Source organism: Drosophila hydei, unplaced genomic scaffold (assembly GCF_003285905.1).
Source record: "Drosophila hydei strain 15085-1641.00,03,60 unplaced genomic scaffold, DhydRS2 tig00000063-arrow-pilon, whole genome shotgun sequence".
Taxonomy (NCBI): Eukaryota; Metazoa; Arthropoda; class Insecta; order Diptera; family Drosophilidae; genus Drosophila; species Drosophila hydei.
The window spans coordinates 8,511,224-8,527,343 of NW_022045657.1; the positions used below are offsets into that span (position 1 = coordinate 8,511,224).

Sequence of the window (16,120 nt, forward strand, 5' to 3'; positions counted from 1 at the left end):
GAAGTAGGGCCACAGACTTGATGTTTGGACACCATATGGGGGGCGGACGAGGTTTCGGAGTAGTTTGCTGGTCGGTCAATACTGGGGCTTCTGGAGCTACAGGTGATTCGCTGTAGTCTTCATCTTCTTCTACGAGCAGTGAAAATCGATTTTCTGATATTAATGCTGCATTGCTGGTGCTTGGTTCGTCGAAGATGAGCCTTTTCTTGATGGTTTTTGGTGAATTTGGCTGTTTACGTTTCGTGTTTTTGTTGTTAGTGATGCCTTGCACGGAGGCGATATCTATTTTTGAGTTTATTGGCATGATGGAGGCTTGCCTATTTGCCATCACAACGTTAAGCTGGGCTTGCATTTCTGCATTTACCTTTACAGCTGTAGCGAGGTTATTGACATTAGATGTCATCGCGGATTGTGCTTTTGAGTGCAGGCGCACTCGCGCCAAGCGACGAAATTTCGTAAATTGCAATTAAAGCAATTGAGTTACGCGGAAGCAAGCGATAAGAAAACGCTGCGTGTGCGGTTTTTGTTGCTGTTGCGTTGAAGAATGCACCGCAAAGTTCTATTTTTAGAACTCTGCAGCAGTAGAGCTTAAGCGAAGGCTGTTCGAATTCACGTCTTTACAGGTCGAACGACTGATCGCGATTGACTTTTCTATTTGGTGCTCTCGGACTTGGTGTGTTTGGCAATCAACAAGGAGAAAAGAGCGGGACAGGGAGAGAAATGGAACACAAAATAACGAAATGGATGTCGGTAAAGTTTTGTGCCTTTGTGTAAATATTTTGCACGGAAATTGCATTTGCGGTGCCGTTTGCAACAGTTTTAGTAGCTGCAACAACTACAACAGCAACAACAACCACCAGAATGACGTTGATGATGAGGATGGCGGTGTGCTGGGCGGATGTAGATGATGACGATGGCGTGATAATTAAAATTGCGAGAAACTTGTGTAATAGAGTTGCGAATGCAGTGCGGCGTGCTAAATGTGGCAAGCGCAACGAGCAGCAGTGCCAAATTACAATGAATGAATAATGGGGAGAGGATGAATGAACAAATAACACAAATACTGTGCATTCAGATGGCATTTGGATGAAGTCTGATGGGTTGATTAATGAAGAAGCAAATCAAGGAGACAAATCAGGCTCAAAGCAATTGATTTGATCAGCTATGCCGACCGATGGATTCCTTCACATTTCAAAAAGTTGGCTCAAAGTGCGTTAGCAGAGAGAGTTTATTATTTGGTATGCACAATGAGAATGCAATGCAAGTTGCAAAGCGCTTTAGGGGCTCTTGGATATGCTGACATTTGCATAATGCTCGACAGTATGAAAAACAAATTGGAAGCAGTTAAGCTTCGAGTTAAGTCACTCTGCAACATAATTCAATTTGTCTTAGTGCCAAATGCAGGAATAATTAAGGCGCGCTTGGTAGAAATAATGAACTCTATAAAGTTTTACCAGCACAGTAAAATATGGAAAACGTGGCAGCCAACAAATGCCATGAAATTATAAAATGCTTGAAGGACGAAAAGTTGTTGCCACTTAACCGAAAGTTTTCTTAAACACGACGAAGCGATCCACGCAACGACTTGCCAAAGTTTTTCAATAAGCAGCAATGCCAAAAACAAGGCTCAACATGTGTTCCAGACCTGGCCATCAAGGAGCTTCTGAGGGCAACGCAGGAACTACAGAACTGTGAAAATGTGTTGAAGCCAGTGAAAGCTTTGCCTTAGTGAAACAGGGAGAAGCAGGCAGAGTAATAGCTGAGAAAATATGGAAGCCAAGGACAGGGAGCATTATAATTTATGATAAGCCAATAAAAATAATTGAAATACATTAAAGGCAGGCAACGCCAACAGCCAACAGCCAACAGCTAACAGAAAGTGCCAGCCACACATCTGCCCATTCATATGTGAGTGAGGGTACGACGAACCCAGTTGGAGTTCTTTCATCGATTGCTGTGAGGTAAATCGAACTGGGGGAGGCACGAGAATATTAAAGTAATGGCACGCAATAAAAGGCGAGGCATAAAAAACGACTCGGGAATGTCAAAGTTGAGCCGCACGCCTCAAGACATTCTGATTGCGGCTACTGCTGTGTGAAAGGTATGAAAAATACAAAACAATATAAATAAAACATGGCGGAAAGTAATGTCAGCATTTGGAGGTGAAATTCGGCGGGTTAAGGCGAGACGCGGTATGACTAAGTGATTGCTGTTTGATGATTGTTGTTCGAATCGAGATAAGATGACAAAAGACTTTGATTTGCGTGCTTGCGTCAGCGATGAGTAGAGATTTCCCATATGGCTTACATTTCAGTGGCTTACGCTGCGTATGCGTAACAAGGACGGAAGCAGCGATAAAGTGACAAATTGCACACGTATTTCACATTTCCTTTAGTTGCTTGAGACATGTCCCATTTACACATCTAATGGACTGTTTTCATGTCAGTTTGGATTTGATGTACTCATTAAGAAGAGGGCAGTAGTCACATGGAGATACCTTTCATTATATTGTTATTGTTTTAACTGTTTAGTATATCAATTTAAGTTCACAGTTAGCTATAAGTCATGAAAGTTTGCTTGCGCAGTTGAGAAACTAAACTTAGCTCAACATCTTTCAGCATTTGTAAAAAGTTTTCTTCATCCACCAGCCACACATTTATCCCCTAGTTGAACTATGCACCATTTCAAACTCCTAAGCCGCAGCTGCTTGGCCACTAAAAGTTAAACGCGTTAAATTTCACAGCTAAGGCTTTGGCTTATGTCCGTTAGGCTATGATATTTTCCGCTTGACAGCCTTACTTTATTTGGCTCGCTTTTTAACTTAATTCTATTTAAAAATATGTTTTTATTTCAGGCTTTTAGCAAGTTGAATTATTTATTCAGGGTCTGTTTTTTGTGTTCTTTGTTACATTTTTATTGAATCAATATAAAACTCAAAAACCGCTGTGCGATCAATTTGGAGCTGACAACAAAATACTTTTGCCACATCATCACAAATGCAGCAAATTAATAAATTTCATTAAATTTCAATTTGCTGCGCTTTTGTGGCTTGCAACGGGCGGTGGCAACAGCGACCTGGGAAGGGTTCAATTTATTATGTGTCTGCTTTGCATAGCAGCAGTAAAAATAACAAAGGCCAGCGACAACGACAACAACAATAACAAGAACCAAATGTTAGCGACAACAGCACAATATTTTTATTTCATTATGTACGGCAGGAAGAGGAAGAGCGACAAAGAAGGTGGCGGAAAGGCAGGCCAAGCAAGGGAAAATGGGACAACAATAACGATAATCATAATAACAACAACAATGGTACGAGGCGTCGTTAACGCCTGTGAGGGAGAGGGGCAGGGGCGCATGATTGACAGTTTTACATGCTGATGGTTTGCTGGTCAGTGTCCTCTCTGAACGGGGTCAAACGAGCACGTGTGTCGAGTGTATGTGTATGTATGCGAAAACACACTGTGGCTGGCGTTGCAATTCAAGCTACAGATGTCTGACATGAAGCTGATGCCGTGTCTCCATGCGCAACCAACCTCGACGGGAGCTGGGTGAGTATGCCAGGTTTTGGCTGACTCTGCATTTTGCTCCATGTCTCTTGGTAAAGCTGGGAAAACAGGAACTACAACAGAATGCAGTTTAATTTGCAATCCAAACAGAAGTTTCAAATTGCACAAGGAATACACAGAAGGTAAAAGGAGAAGCAAAAAGAAGTTGAATAAAATTTTAAGCGCATGTTGGTTAAAAGATGTTTACCACAAGTTGAACAATGTATTTTGCGGAGCTGTGCTAAAAAAGTCCGACAAAATTCTTAATTAGACTAAGTTTATCGCAGACCATTATTCAGAATATGAAATTAAATGGTATATGGCTAAATGTATATGAAAGCAGAGATTCCATTCTGAAAAAAAGACATACTATACATATATGTAATACGGAGATAACTAACTGTATTATACAAGTAAAAATTGTATTAATGAAAACTATTTAATAATCGCAAACCGACTAACTAACGACGAATTAAAAAAAAATTAGATACCTGACATTCCTCATATTGCATTTGAATTGCAAATGTCCTCTGTCAACAATATTTGTTTTAATATGTTAATTTAATTATACAAATTCAAAATGGAACTTCGCAGATTAAAAATCTTTTGATCGCTATATTACATAAATAAAGACAACAAAAACCTATATATTTTTTTTTATTTTATAAAATTAGCTAGAGAGCTGATCAACTTCTGCTCATTGTTATATATATTATTAATTTAAAAAGGCATAAAAAGTTTCAAAGTCAACAAAGTGTGGTTAATTTATTAAATTTGCTTTCATAATTTTATTGCAAGATAAGCCTTTTATACTCATGTTTTTTATATTTTGTTTTTAGCTTAATATGCTACGTTGGCAAAAATACAAAATTGCCTTTTTAAATATCACGTATACGCACCGCATGCTGATATGCCGTATGCAGCTGGCACATAAATCAAAACTCATAAATTTTATTACTCTCCTTTTTTATTATACGCCCTGAAGGAATGAGGGTTTCTAAGTCTGGGGAGCTGGCTGGATAAATATATTCGCATATTTCAAATGCTTTTAACAGAGCTTTTTTTTAACTCTGTTAAGCCTTGTGATTAGGCTGTGTCGTTCGAGTCTGTCAGGAGTATTTTGAATTATTAATGTGAGTGGGGATAAATGTCTGATGTAAGTGCCGAATTAGATGGAAGTAAGCAATACTCGAACTTATTTCGGTTGCAGATTCCAAAATACATTGAGCTGGGCGAAATCTCTCACCCAGTCAATTAGCAGCAACAGCAGCCAAGTGACCAATCCAATAAATTGGTAGCCATGCTCTGCTCTTGCCTCGAGCTGAGATACATCAAACATGCATTCCCCAGTACGAGCCTTCCGGATATGCAACACTTCTTGTGGGTTGTATGGCGGGGAAGGCGAATTGATGTGGCTGTGGCTGCTTGCTGTCGCTCGTTGCGTTGGTTTCCCTGTCGCCCGCTGGTAGCTTCCTGCTGCTGAGGTAAGTTTAATGCAATTTAAATGGAACTTTCCTGCTTTCATTTATTGAATACGCATTCCAGCACACACAAAGGGGACAGCATGGCAGGCTGCAGCTGTAAATTTTCATATTTGTCACATAATTGGGACAAGGACTTTCTCTGGCTGCAACTGCAGGACATGCCTTCAATTTGTCCAAAACTTAAATGGAACAATGTGTGGCAGATAGCTGGACGTGGACTCCCACAAAGTGTCCTCAAGGGCTACTGGACTTTGCTGGTCCTGCTGTTGACGACATGAAATCTGCAAGGGAAACAGACATAAGTCCCTGTCATTTGCCGCACTTGACTTGTTGGCGCACAGATGACCCCTCTCTCTGCCTCATATTCCTATTCCAACTATCTCCAACCCATAGGCAAATAATATTATAATATGTATAATTCACTCGCCCTGCTCTGTTTGATGTGTAATGTTTACTCTGCTTAAAGTGCCACTCCGCGCCTTCCCGCTTACTCAGTGATAATATTCCAAATTAGGTTTACCAAGTATTTCGCCTTGCTCGCCTAATGCATTTTGCCAGTCTCCCAGCGGTGCCTGCAAAGAAATACCAGAGAAACGTCAAATGTCGTATTTTATGCTGGGTTCCCTTCTAATTCAGAGAGTCTAAAAATATTTAAATGGAAAAACAGATTGTCGTGTGGTTTCGTGTTTGAATAATAAAATCATTTTAGGGTGGCTCATAAAACTCGCTCTGCGTGGGTCGAGGTAGAAAAATATTCGATATCGCAGGTTGGAAATTGGGAATTTAATAATGGCTCCCAGAAGTATTTCGTATTATCATCGAAAATCAAACAAAATTTGTTAAAATATTTAGTGTTATGTCTGCCATTCCGATGACTGTGAACACACGCGTTTGATACTATGAAGAGGTGTTTTGTTGTCTCCTTTGTCGTTGTTTAAATTAAATTGGCTCACACCAGGGCTCGCCTCTTCTGCATTATTCTGCAGCTAAGTAAATATTTAGCCGGTGAATTTTTAATTTAAGGCTTTTCTGTGGTGGTATGTGAAAGGTGTGGAACAAGTCAGCTTCGGAGCTCAGAGGTTGATCCAAGCATTTCATTGGCTCGTTCTGTGTTTACTTTCGCTTTTATTAATTTTCTCATGCAGGCGCAGAAGCTTCTGTCCCCTGTGAATCCTTTTATCAGCGAGAGGATCTGTTGACAATTCTGGATTAAAGGGAACCCTTTTGCCACTCACAGTGTCCCTATCCCAGTGCCCTCCTGCCTCCCAAGCAAATAAATTCTGGTTGACACAGTCTAAACTGGGACTTTTCATGGGTGCACTTCGTTTCTGGAATCAGATTAGGTGTTTACGGTACCCTTCGTGTAGTGCCTCGATTTGCATTCAAATATCCACATCCCGTTCGTCTGTGCGGTTCGTCAAGGTGAATTCATTGCCAAGTAAATAAAGTGAAAAGAAATTCCGATGCCAAACAAATTTGATTTCCTCTGCCTGAGGCACTCAACTGAGCGAAAGTCGGACAGTTTGGCCCCATTTGCCGTAAGCAATCCAAAATAGCAACAATTTAATTGAAAATTAATGGCACATTTTCAAAAGCAGATGGCATTTTCGTATTAACTAAAGAACTTTGCCTCCAATAAATAAGGTAAATAATTAGTTGGCCATTGACTGTGGAAACTTGAGAACAGCTGGGTTAGTCGTGGGAATGGCAACCTCTGCGTGCAGTGTTCGTAAATCTCTGGGTAACAATAAAAACACATTTCTCCAAAATGTTTTCAGAATAAAGGAATTTTTGTTCATAAGAAGTCAGTCATATCGTATGCCTATATAGAAATGGTGATGCAAATATTTACAGTCCGAAGGCAATTAACTATTCCATTCATTTCAAGTTTGTTTGCAGAATGCCAAATTCAAAAGGAATGAGTCGTCAGCAGAACTAAAATTGGCCCGAAAGAGGAAATAAACGAAGAAGCCAGCAGTGAAGAAATAACAATGGAAATGAATACAATTAAAACAAAGGCAGGCCAATAAAAAGAACACAAATTTAAATAATTATGCGAGACAAAATTCATTAGCTTTAAAGACAGGGCTGCGTTTTATGTCTCCATCTGCGACACTTGTCTTGAATTAGGTGCGAATGCCAGAGTTGATTGTTGCTGCCTTTGTCTGTTATTTTCATTGGCTGGAGATAGAGAAGAACGAGTCAACTAAGCCGAGCGATAACTTTTAAACTGCATTGAAATGACAAGAGAAATGTGGTCCAAGGAAGCGGAGGCAACATTTCAGATATTTATCTTGCTGCTGTTTCGTGTATTTGTCTTGTCTTGGCATATCTCAGGATTTAGAACATCCTCTCAAGTTAGCTGGCAATATTCGAAGCAACAACGGAAGCAATTCACACAATGCAAATTTGTGAGTCAAGTTGAGCACTTCCTTCTGCTTCTATCCCCTGCCTTGCCTTCGCAGAAGAGCTTCCTTTCAATTACAGAGAAAATATGAGAAGGCAGTTGGAAATTCCACTTCAGCCCTTTTCTCATTTTGCATGCAAGCAAAGTCTATTAAAGATGATTTATTTGAAACATATTTCCACCTTGGCTCTTGAGGATAAACTTTCTTACAGTCATAGAATAAATTTGAAGAAACAGCATACAAATCATATGAAACTTTGCAAACAGAAACAAAGTCTCTTAAATAAAATCTAATTTCTTTTCTAGGGAAAACGTTTTTCTCTTTGGAACTTTATCTGGTCGTTTAGACTGTTTTGCATATCATTCCATTGTTCCTAGCATCGGACACTTCAGTCTCTATTCATCTCCGCTTTGAGGTCTCCATTTGCACAGCTAATTTTTCATTTTTAATGAGCTTGGTTCATCTCCGCCTGCTCTTCTCGTCTTTCCTGTTTACCTGAATCGTAGACGGGCTCTTTGTCGATTATCCACTCATCTCAGCGCTTCTCAGGAGCACGTAGCCAATGCCGAGCAGTTTATCAAAATGGCACACGGCTTTAAATTGTGCAACTCTGTTAGTCGCCTTATTAATGACAGCAATTTAAGTGCTCATTATTCTTTGTGCCCGCCAAGCACTTTGCACTGCTTCGTCTTCCCAGCCACGCCCTGCGGAAATGATGTTGTCACCAAGTCAAATCGCTTTATATCCGCTTCGGGGGAAATGACTTGGACACGGATTCACCTTTCAACTACATTTCTTTTGCACCTGCACTATGTTGGCTTTGGATTTGGCTTTGTTTTGTTTTATTCCCTTTCAGCTTTTCTTCCACTCTCGACTCTGGTCCACGATGCTCTTGGCAAGTTTCAATTATAAACACTCTGAAATTGGCTTAGTGCACTGCGCTTTATGGCCAGGACGTGCGTTGGATTGGCAACAAACGGAAGTTGGCTGCAATCAGTTGAGTGTGGAGCAGGAGGGTAAGCGGCTTCCTCAATGGACTCTCTGCTAGTGGATAGTGCACGTTGAAGTATAGAGCAATCAAGTTGGATTTCTAGTGTGATGCATGACTGAGCAGAAACTTGATGAGTAACATAAAGGCTTAGTGCGAATCTATTGGAATGAAGTTCTAAAAATAATTATACCACGTAAGCGAATTCCGATACAATGAACTAATTTGCGAAAGCTTGTTGAATAGATTAATTTCAATGATTAAAAAATAGCATTGAGGTGTGTAAGGCAATTCTAAAACCTAAAAAGAAACGAATATTTTATTAAGGAATTTTATTGTTTGGCTAATTTATGTGGTCTAATTCTACATCTATTAAGGCAGATAGAAAATAAAGTTTGGGTCAGCTTATGTGGTCATTAAAAAAGTTTGACTGAAGTCGATGAAAATCACAAAACCGAAGATAGCTCAAATGGTGAATGGCAAACGAGACGGCAAGACAGAAGCAAAACATATTCTGAAAACAGCAGGAGCAAAGGAGCCTCCACACTGAGAGGACAACACTCATATCCCTAGTTGACCGTAAAAAGTTTAAATGCGCTGAAGTGGCAGCTGCAAAAAACAAAAAAACAAAAAACACAACACAAATACCTACAGCAAGGGGCATAAACAAACAATGCAAAAACTGAAACACAACAAATTGTAAAAAAGCTGCAAAACTTTTGTAATTGGGTAGTGAGAGCTGAAAGTCTATGCCGAGAAGAAGACAGGCGAAAGGGAAAAGTCAAAATGAAAAATTGTTGCAGCTTGCTTGTGCTTTGGTTCTTGGCTTGTGCCCACATGCAGCAGCAGGAGAAAACTAGCTGAACTATCAACAGCCAGAACGGACAACAATTCAGCACACACTCACACCCACACCTACAACCACAAGCTTACACATATACCCCTACACCCCCTGGACTTCTCCCTCCCTTAAGTCTAACCACACGGACCATATCATTATTCATTTCTGGTTGAGCAAAATTAATGAGTTCGGCTGGAAGGCAGGAGGAGGCGAAGACAGAGGCAGATGCAGAGAATTAAGCAGCTGCTTCTGTGGCTTGTTTGAAGTGGTCTGACCAAATGAACTTGTTGGAGATTGTCCGGTTAGTTGACTCTGCAAACATAAAGCAGAGCAAAAGTACATTAGCATACAGATCTAAATCCTTAATGCATGTGGATTTAGTATAATTTGTGTGGCATATTCCCATTCTTGTCTGTAATATGCACAAATTGCAGTCGAGCTGAGTGAGAGAAAGGAAAAAGAAGATATCATTGAAGGTCATAACAAACTATCAATGTCAGCTAAGCAAATAGAGTGAGAATTACGATTGTTATTTCCTCCATTTAAAGAAAGAGAAGCGAAACGAGGGTCCGAAAAGGGCAACTTTTTTCAATTGGGTCAACTTAATTTGAACGATTCTAAGAAAATCGATAAACAGCAATAAAAATGGGTCATAAAAGAACAAACAGCAACTCTTTAGTATTCTGTGATGACAAGAGATATGTAGAAGTTGAATATGAAATTATTTTATTTTGTGGGAGTTTTTCTCTGTCGTAGACCTATCATTGCATCTGCATTTCAATCAGACTGGCTCTCAAAAGGCTCTTTAAGCCAACATGTTGGCCAATTTGTATGCAGTTTCCATGGCAAGGATTAAGAGCGAAAACTAAAATCGCCTGCAACAAAATGAATCAAAGGTGGGCGAAAAGCCAATGGACTGAGTTGTGTGTCCGCATGCACTGTGTACTGTGTACTGTGGACTGTGGACGCAGCGGTTGGCTTTCAGTCAGTGGGCCTCTGTTGTCGCTTGCACGCACAATTAGGCGACTGAAAAACGCATCAAACAAAACGATGTGCAACGGGAAAAGGCGGAAAATTGCAATAGAAGAGTTCGCACACACAGGAAGCAAACACGAATCCAGGCTGCGTATACGTAATTTCCGGTGCCCTTTTCAGTCACCCCATCACCCAAATTTAAACTGAATGACGCCGAAACAGTAAAGCATTCGAGCAACAATGACTAACCGAGAGATGCGCTTAAATGACTCTCAATGAATACGAACAGGCAGTGCTGTTGCATCGTGCATGAACACGAAAACAATAATGTTGTCTGCTAAGTCTTAAGCCGCTGTGAAAAATTGAATTTCATACACATTCGCGTGAGGGCTCCTATTCACGAAGTGCATCAAACATGAATCTTCAACTGACATGCATTGCATGAGTGTTACACACTCATCCGAGCGGCGCTTCCCCATGGCAGAGCACCCTAAAATAAGATTCATTTACAACAACGAAACACGCTATTTGGCACGCCATCTATTTTTCATGGTTCGGTAGGGAGCGACCGGAAAGAAAAGGTGGAGGAACCCGACTCGAGTTTTCGTCTAATGCGCGAGCAGCAGCTGCTTATCGGGACACATCATACACACGTTATTTCCTTCCTTTCATGGTCCGCTTTGCCCCCTCTGTTTGCTTTTCAGCTTTGCTTGTTGATATTGCAGCAGATACAACAATAAAGCACAACTCAGAAACATCTCCAGACCCTAAGTTGCCGTTGTTTATTTTTTCCAGTGTAAAACAAACATTTCTTGCTTGCAGCGAAAATTGCAACAACTTTGACACCATTGTAAGTTAAAACAAAAATGTGAGTGCTGAAAAAGTCATATTGCTCTGATGCTTTCTTTAAAGCTTCACATATAGTTTTATACTACTATATAATTTTATACTATACTATATATATATAAGTATTTGAATTGTATTCAATACGATATTATATTTGCTCTTCCTTTGCCTTTTCTGACATCATTTGCTCCACTTCACTTTCGTAATAACCTAGGCATGTTATTCGCTCATATCATAAGATCATATATATTTGTGCCTTTTCTCATAGTCAATCCCTTAACTAGCTAAACATAAAACTAAATATCTCTCTTGATGCATAAACACACAAATCGTGAACTAGTATACTTATATTTAATTAGCAACCTCTTGTGTTCGTCTGCTGGCTCAATATATTATAAATATTGTTAATATTCAAAGTTATACACGAAAAAAGCATAGCCAAACATTTGGGAAAACTTTGGGGTCGATCAAACAGAAACAAAATGAGAAGTAAATGTGACACGAAAGAAGGAGACGAAGACGAGGAGCCAGCGATTAACTTATGCAACACGTACTAAATTTTTATTGAATTGGACACGGGGGAACGCAGCCAGACAAAAGGAGAACTAAAGCAGAAGCAACAACTAAGCTAAAACTATTAACAAAGCAAACAACACAAACAAAGTCAAACAAAAGGTCCACACAAACTGAACCATGCCACAAGGCACAGTCACACACAGCCACATAAAGGAAGAGAGAGAGAGAGACACTTGAGTGAGTGTAGACACAACAACAGTTGAGAATGTACGACTTAGAGATACTCAATCAAATGTAAATCAAGTCAGAGTTACAATTCCCAACACAAAATGTTCATCTAATTCTGTTGAGTCCTTAAGCTTATAACGTCTCACAGTGTAAGAAACACAAATCTCGCATGCATCCACGTAGGTCTGAAAATGTGCATGATTTTGTTGAATGTTGTTAGATTGTTGCCCCATTCATTTGTGGCAGGCTCAATGTAAAGCCATATTTCTTATTCAGCTTCATCTCCATCGCCGTCTCTGGTCGAAGCATGTCAATTGCATCATTAATAATGGCATTTGCCATTGTTCTACTCCAGACACGGTCCAGCTGGCTGGCCATACATTAGGATACGTGTCTAAGTCTGTGTGTCGACTGTTGAGTAATGGTTCGCACATACACATACGCCGAGAGCCTTGCAGACAATGAACTCCAAGTAAACCAAGGAGAAAGAGAAGTTAAAGCAGCTGCCCGACTGGCGCGGTGGTTGAGCCCATTCTCCATTTGGTACTCAAAAGGGAACGTGATCTGCATTGCAAATTAATGCAACCAATTCCCTTTCCTTTTACTCCCAATTCTCCTCTGCTCAACTGCTCAACTGTTCACCTTTCGATTGACCCTCTCACGGTACATTGCGTATACGTAATTTTTCAATTTGCTGCAATTTAATTGATTTGCGGACAGCGCGTCGCATCATAAGCACCACAAAGCACTCCTAATGCTCAATTTAACAAATTAGCAGCTTCACAGTGACTGCCGACAGTCTTCTCCAAAAGCCTGCTGACGTCGCACTGCCATTTCAGGTAGCCTCAGCAGGGGAAGAAATAAAAAGATTTATGGGCCGCCTCTCAAGCGTACTATATTCTCTCGTTAATATCACAAAATTTACGCATTATGTTGCCAGCAACACACGTTCCTCTCCCTGCAGACCTGCCTTCCCTTCACTGTCGCCTCTAACTGTACCTGTTCGGAACAGGCGGAACCCATAAATATGTTGACGGTGGTTTCGGCAAGAGTCTCGCCAGGCTGATACGTGTGTGTGTGAGAGTCTGTATGTGATGTGTCATGTGCTACACATCCTAATTACATTTTAATGCCAAGGCATTTGGCACTTTTATGCTAGACTCCTGCTTTAATGTAGACTGATTTCTGTAGCTTCTGGGTGCGAATTCTTACAGTGTACTGCATGCAACTAAGCAACTTCCAGTTTACAGCTTCATTAAATTTCTTTAAGATAAAAGCTGCAATGAGTGCTGCAATTTATATTAGAGAAGGTCTAAATGTATTGACTCTGAGTATTAATAATATATATGCACACTCACATATGACTATCATATTACATCCACAAGTAGTAACTCAAGTCGAACGACATAATCAACAGCCAATGGAAATGTTCGTTACTAATAAAAACTATTCCATTTAAGATTGAGTTCACGTCACGTTTTTGATTTCGCTCATGCAAATCGGAGCGCCAATAGCAACAATGAACAAAGCCACAGACTGTAAAATTAGAAAACTTCGCTCTGGCATACAAATGAAGCGTCTAAATTGTCCACGCCCTCTCTTGGCAACAATTGTCCTCTTAGCAGCCAATAAGCCGCACCCAAATCATTGTGGGAAAGTAAGCATTGAGGAACTGAACCTCCTGTATGTGAAAGGGAAGTGTGTCCCAGACTTTTATTTGGGCCCAAGATTGCCGCAACAGCCGGTGAGGAGCACACAATGGGGACATAATTGTAATTGCGAGCGAAATAGTTGGACTGGCATCAAGAAATGCGATGGCACTTGGCGCCGTTCCAAATGGCAGCCTCAGCTGGTGCACAGATAATAGCGAGTAGGGCGTCTGGTAATAGTTGTAGTTCACTTTTCAGTTTCAGCCTCAGTCTCCATATCTATTCCCATTAACGTCGAACCATTTTAATATTTAAAATATCATTCGCAAAGCGAACACAGCACAACCCAGAATTTTACGACCAGGATGAATAATTCAGCAGGAGACAATAATAATAGTTAGGATATGCCTTGCGCCGGCAAGCTCTTGACTATCAACTCCCTGAATCCTGTATCCAGGCAGTAGGCAGCCCCGTTGGCTTAAGTGCTTTGCATGTGAAAATCCCTTTAAAACACACACGTTGACTTAAGTGGAGTTGAAGGGGAGTCGGAAGGGGCACAATATATTGACGACACTCGTATGGACTTGGGGTGGGCTGTGGCAGAATGAGAATGAGGTGGCAGTTGAGAGTCGAGACTGGCAGGAGAACCACTGCAAGGCGGCATTTAATATGCAAATTAAAGTGCAGCCAGGTGAGCAGTTGAAACCAGACCAGACCAACCGCGTCTCAAGTGAGAGTCGCGGGAATGTTAATTTTCTGGCTCAAGTTGAAGGCGCCCAGAAGAATGCAAAGGCTTTTATCAAGCCCAAACTTTAACTTGCGAATGTTGCGTATACGCCACGTGCGCCCAAGCACAGTATAAGCCAAAATATATGTATATTTATATATATATGTATGTATTTGTGAGCGTATGTGAGTTGTATGTGTGTTGAGTGAAAGCCATAAATTTTGCTGGCTGAAGCACGTCGAAATTCAAATTTACTTCGTTGGCGTACAAATCTTTCGTACGACTATCGCCAGCTGGCCAAAGCCAACGGATAAACTCACAGGAGAGACCACAAATATTCCCGTCAGGCTATTGCCATTTGCCAGTTGCCTGTTGTTGTATTTGATTTGATGAAATGCAAATTTATAAGCAGAAAGTTGAATTGAGATACAGGAAAACATGAAACAGAGGAAAACAAAAACATCATAATAAATATGACAAAGCAGGCAGCCAAAGGAACAAATGATATGCATGACTCCCTCAAGAGATAGCCAAGTTTAAAAACAAAAACTTAGACTTTAAATATGGAATATAGATGTAAGAACAATGGATCAGCATCTCTGGAATATATAACAGGTCAGCTATATTTTTACTCGCCATTCACAGAGTTTGATTTTGTACCATGCAGTTTAAACTACTTTCTTTTATTAATTAGTAAATTGTTTGTTTACTCTAATTAAGAGCTTACCTTAAGCCTCGCTTCAACTAATGGTTCTCGCATTGTTAAACTTCTTAAAAGTGCCACAAAGCAGAAAGTTAATTTGTAGAGTTATGGCCAGACAAAGCCGGGTCTCTGACCTCGAGGGGCAAGGAACCAGCCTGTTCGTGTAGCTGCTTATAATATCCCAAGAGTGTAAAAGTGACGACAATGGGTCTCGGCTACCCACCCACTTCTCGGGAGTCCTGATTCCTGCTTTCTCATAGCCAAATGTCATTGGCATGAGCTTCGACTAGAGGATGCCCTCTCTTATTATAATGAGTATTTTTTATAAAGCAGAGGCAGGCTTATTAATTATACATATAACTTTATCAGCAGCATTTGAGCAGACAGATTGTGTCCTTATTCTCATCTCAACAGGACTGAAAGTCATCTCGTCTACCTGTTGGGTCTTCTTATCTCCTATCTGCTTATCATGCGGCAAATCCGTTTATTGTATACCCTTCTGAATGCCATTGAAGGCAGAAATCTCTCTGTCAAGGGGCGATGCCAATGCCAACGCCATTCACAATTCTCAACAGAAAGAGGCAACAGAATGGAAGTCTTTCGCACAATGGGCATAAATGCAATACAATCTGTTATGCGAATGTGAAAAGTATAAGCGAAAGCTTTTCATATTCAACCTGACACTGAGAAATGATTTCAATTTCTCACCTCGCCCCCTCCAGGAGTCGTCTCGTTCAACATGGAAATCCAATTGATGCTGAGGCGTTTGTTGAGAGCAACTCACACCTTTTTCTCTTCTTAAACTGATTTTGGCTTCAGCATTGAAATTCATTTCACAGTCTGTATCTTGCTCTCTTTCCCTCAGAGGTTGTCTGCCAGTTGCGCACCTGCCAATTGCCCACTAGAAGAAGGAGGTGGCTAAGCTTCTGTGATTCTCTTTGCTATTGGTTTCAGGGTTTTGGGCTTTCCGTCAGCTACTGGAAATGAATTGTATTTTTCGTTTCAAATTCACATCAATTTCGAAATCTGGTTTTCCGTTTCCCGCTCGTTAGGGAATCGAGGTGGGTAAGTGGTGTCGAGCAACTGCTTGGTGGGGCACAACATGTTTGCGAGCTTTTTTGTTTTTTTTTTTTATAAGCAAGCGCAAGGCAACTGTGTGGCAAATTGTTTTGCAGTTTAAATCACTTGCTATCAATCCCTAAATTGC

At 40.6% G+C, this 16,120-nt stretch overlaps 1 protein-coding gene across 4 annotated transcripts in view; it reads right to left on the reverse strand.

The window, feature by feature from the left end:
- The window catches only part of LOC111595611, a 35,651-nt gene that overhangs the window by 14,377 nt on the left and 5,154 nt on the right, over nucleotides 1–16,120 (reverse strand). For 3 of the 4 annotated variants that reach the window (XM_030222829.1, XM_030222826.1, XM_030222828.1), the window contains exon 3: nucleotides 5,553–5,604. The exons of the other annotated variant lie outside the window; for it this stretch is intronic. The gene's annotated coding sequence lies outside the window, so the exon portion shown is untranslated. The remainder of the gene's footprint in view (nucleotides 1–5,552; nucleotides 5,605–16,120) is intronic. 4 annotated transcript variants of the gene reach the window in all.